This window comes from Dipodomys merriami, unplaced genomic scaffold, assembly GCF_024711535.1.
Source record: "Dipodomys merriami isolate MVZ:Mamm:240054 unplaced genomic scaffold, mDipMer1.0.p SCAF_277, whole genome shotgun sequence".
Classification (NCBI taxonomy): Eukaryota; Metazoa; Chordata; class Mammalia; order Rodentia; family Heteromyidae; genus Dipodomys; species Dipodomys merriami.
In genome coordinates, this window is record NW_027204237.1 from 643,846 (window position 1) to 648,446 (window position 4,601).

Sequence of the window (4,601 nt, forward strand, 5' to 3'; positions counted from 1 at the left end):
CAGCGATATGGGTCCCTTCCGAGTGCCTCCTCCATCGCCCGCCCCCATCGCGCCCTCACAGCGCCGCCAGCAGTGTCACAAACACACTCTTCCCCGCGCAGACGCTCCGTACAGCTCCGCAGATACTGCTAGACCAGGGCCAGCCCCTCCGTCCTCACTTCCGGTCCCAAGAGAGCCCAAGCCCAGACGCAGACTTCCGGCCCCTCCTGTTTGTGAGCGGTGTCGCTCCATCATTGTTCCCCCTCCCTTCCCACTCCCAGAGCTGGGTTTCGGATCCGAGTTTTGGCTTTCTAACTTCCAGGGTCACAGTTCTCTTCCATCCCTCGCCGCCTAGGCTGCACTGGTAGGCACAAGTACTGCCTGAAGTAGCAGGGAAGGAAGGGGACGTCACAGCCCCTACTCTAAAGATCTCTATCTATCTATCTATCTATCTATCTATCTATCTATCTATCTATCTATCTATCTATCTATCTATCTATCTATCAACTCGGCTGTTCAAACGGCGGTAGGTGCATCAGATTGATAATTGCAAAAAGAGGTCTTTCCGATGGGGTGTGTATTAGGATGTTTTGACTTAAGGCATATTAATGAAGAGAATGGCAGTAGTGACAAGAACTTTCATTAGCTCTCATCTGATCCACCCCAAGATGAAGTCAAAGGTTACATTTTGCCTGTGTATGATATGGAGCAAGACAAGAACAAGAAAGTCAGGAATGTCTTAAACCAACCAGGTGTGCTGGTTCACACCAGTCATTTCTGCCCTCCAGGGGCTGAGGCAGAAAAGTTGAAAGCATAACCTGGGCTGCATAATGGAACCTTCGTTTTGTTTGTTTTGTTTTTAAATACTGAAACAAAAATCTGTTTTATCTGGGGGACAAACATATAAAGGCTCCTTATAATTTTTTACTTGAAATTAACAAGTGAAATGTGGTCACTAGGATAAAGGTTAATAACTATGTTAATAGTTAATCATAGATATTAATATTTAATAAGTATTAACATATTTATTTTACTTGAAACCCCAAATCAGACATTTTTGGGGGTCGGTCGTGGGGCTTGAACTCTGGGCTTGGGCGCAGTCCCTCAGCTCTTCAGCTCAAGGCGGAGCCTTCTACCACTTGAGCTACAACGCCACTTCTGGTTTTCTAGTGGTTTATTGTAGATAAGAGTCTCATGGACTACTTTCCTGCCGGGGCTAGCTTTGAACCCCAATCCTCAGATCTTAGCCTCCTGAGTAGCTAGGATCCGAAACCAGGCTTCCTGAGCTTCTTTTGCTCACGGCTCATACTCTACCACTTCAGCCACAGTGCCATTTCTGGCTTTTTCTGTTTATGTGCTATTAAGGAATTGAACCCAGGGCTTCATGCATGCTAGGCAAGCACTCTACTGCTAAACCACATTTCCATTCCTGTCAGAATTTTTATAACCCAAAGTAAGTCTGATTTAGGTAATTGGTTCTAGACTGGTGGTGCTGCTTTGCATATTTATTATAAATAGCTATAATTAGATATTTTTAAGTTATGGTGTTGATTGTATTGCTAGATTTTTAATTTTAAAACATTTTAAGTGAGCATCTCAAAATTTTCAATCTATAGGACTTTCACTCTCTAAGAGAAAGTAATCTGTATAATTAGATAACTTGAGAAGTTAATGTTTGTTGGCTTTTTTTTTTTTTTTTTTTTTTTTGTCGGTCATGGGGCTTGAACTCTGGGCCTGGGCTCTGTCCCTCAGCTCTTCAGCTCAAGGCGAGCGCTCTACCACTTGAGCTACAGCGCCACTTCCGAGAAGTTAATGTTAACTAGTTACAGCATGCATTCCTTCACAAGACAGATGTTTAACAGTTCTTTTGCTTTCAGAAAAATCAGTGGTGGACCTGAACTATTTGTCAGGTTATAAAGGACATGATTTGATTTTTGGAATAGTACTTAGAAACCAAAGAATTTGACATTACAAAAACAAAATTACTAGCATTCTCATCTACTTAGTTTTTTTTTTGGGGGGGGTCCAGTTGTGGGGCCTGAACTCTGGGCCTGGGCACTGTCCCTCAGCTCTTCAGCTCAAGGCTAGCGCTCTACCACTTGAGCCACAGCGCCACTTCCGGCTTTTTTCTTTTTGCTTATGTGGTGCTGAGGAATCGAACCCAGGGCCTCAGGCACGCAAGGCGAGCGCTCTACCACTGAGCCACCTTCCCAGCCCTCATCTACTTAGTTTTTGAATAGTATTTCTTAGCACTTAATCTAAGAAAACAAACAGGAATTAAAATGAAAATGACAAGCCCCATGACAGACCAAAAAAAAAAAAAAAAAAAAAGACGACTTTTAATTGACTTTCAGGGCTGGGGATGTGGCTTAGTGATAGAGTGCTTGCTTCATATGCATGAAGCCTTGGGTTCAATTCCTCAGTACCACAAACACAGAAAAGGCTAGAACTGGACAGTGGCTCAAGTGGCAGTGTGCTATCCTTGAGCTTCAAAAGAAGCTCAGGGACAGTGACCAGGCTCAGAGTTCAAGCACCCCCCCCCCAAAAAAAAGAAAGAAAAAGAGAGAGAGAGAGAGAAAGAAAGGAAGGAAGGAAGGAAGGAAGAATGAACCCTGTTGATTTAGCAGTAAGAATAATCATTCATCCTAGTTTATGAAATTGAGATCTGAGGATTGTGGTTCAAAGTCAGTCTAGACAAAAAAGTCCATGAGATGCTTATCTCCAATTAATTAGCAAATGCCAGACGTGGAGTTGTGACTCAGGTGATTGAGCACCAACTTTGAGCAGAAAAAGCCAAATAAGAGTGAGAACCCCTGAGTTCAAGCCTCAGTATGATGAGCTCACACACACAAAAAGAACCTGAATATAACTTAGAGATGATAAAGCTCACTAATGAATGAAGTTGGTTATTGTTCTGTAGATTCTAATGGTTACATTGTATAAAGTGATTTAACCATTTTATCTTAAAATGGCAGTGTTTATGATTTACATGAATGTACATCCATGATAATGATTGAAATTTGTGATAAAAATGCTTAGATACCAATTTAAATATCTGAGGAGATACACACCAACTTTCTTGGGCCATTGCTGCTATGCCCTCCTTACCCTTATCTTCATCTGAGAACCCAAGGCCTCACAGAAGATCCTGCTGCCCTCTGTCTTTGTGGCCAAGAGCTCAAGTATAGAGTCAAGCTGTTTGAGTGGCTATCACAGCTACACCTTCCATAAGCAAGGTACTTGTTACATATCCATAGACTTACTGTTCAAAACCTTGGTCCCGGGCTGGGAAGGTGGCTCAGTGGTAGAGCGCTTGCCTTGCATGCATGAGGCCCTGGGTTTGATTCCTCAGCACCACATAAGCAAAAAGAAAAAAGCCAGAAGTGGCGCTGTGGCTCAAGTGGTAGAGTGCTAGCCTTGAGCTGAAGTGCTGAGGGACAGTGTCCAGGCCCAGAGTTCAGGCCCCACAACTGGACCCAAAAAAAAAAACAAAACCAAAACCAAAAAACACCTTGGTCCCCACCCAGCTGGCTATGCTAATTTTGGGAGGCTCTGGAAACTTGAGGAGGTAGGGTCTAGTTGGAAGTAGGTCACTGAAGGGCCTTAGGGGCTCTCTCCCCTCCCCCCCCTCTCTCCTCTTTTCTCTTCTCTTCTCCCTTCTCTGCCCCTCTTAATTCTTCCTGGCCGTTAGGATATAGCTATCCTGCTTTGGTCATGCTCTCCCTACTGTGAAAGACTGAAACCTCTGAAACCGTGAAGCAAGATAAATTCTTCATCCCTTTAAGTGTTTTTCTCTGGTATTTGGTTACGGTAATAAAAGTCTGAGCAAAGCCTTGAACACTGTGTGTTATCAGTTCCTTGTCTGTAAAACCAGCATAATAGTGCTTATCTCCTTTTAGTATTAGGATCAAAAGCAGATAGCCCCTGATGGCTCACACCTGTAATCCTAGCTACTCAGGAGGCTGAGATCTGAGGATCATAGTTAAAAGCCAGCCCAGGCAGGAAAGTCCTTGTGACTCTTATCTCCAATAAATCACCAGAAAACTGGAAGTGGCGCTGTGGCTCAAGTGGTAGAGCATTCACCTTGAGCTGAAGAGCTGAGGGACAGCACCCAAGCCCAGAGTTCAAGCCCCACAACTACCACCACCCCACCACCAACAAAAAAGGATAACCATGTAAAGCTTAGCAATATATATAGCTCCCAAGAAAAGTTAGCTACCTCTCTCTTCCTCTCTCTCTGCCCCTCCCACCTCGCTCTCTTTCTACATGCTGGTGGAGGAGCTTGAACTGGGTCTCGGCAGAGTCCCTTAGCCTTTCTGCTTAAGGCTAGCAATGGATCCACAGCTCCATTTCCAGCTTTTTGGTGGTACCTTGAATGTAAGAGTCTCACAGACTTTCCTGCCTGGGTTGATTCTCAGACTCTTGAGTAGCTAGAATTACAAGGGTGAACCACCAATGCTCCTAGCTCATGCTTAGAATTGTGTCTTCACATTTGTTTGACATGGAGAAAACAAGACTCTGCCATGAAATCTCAAAAAAAACAGGACTACGTGAAGTTTCCTCATTCAAGAAATACTGTCTATGGGCTGGGAAGTTGGCTCAGTGGTAGAGTGCTTGCTTCG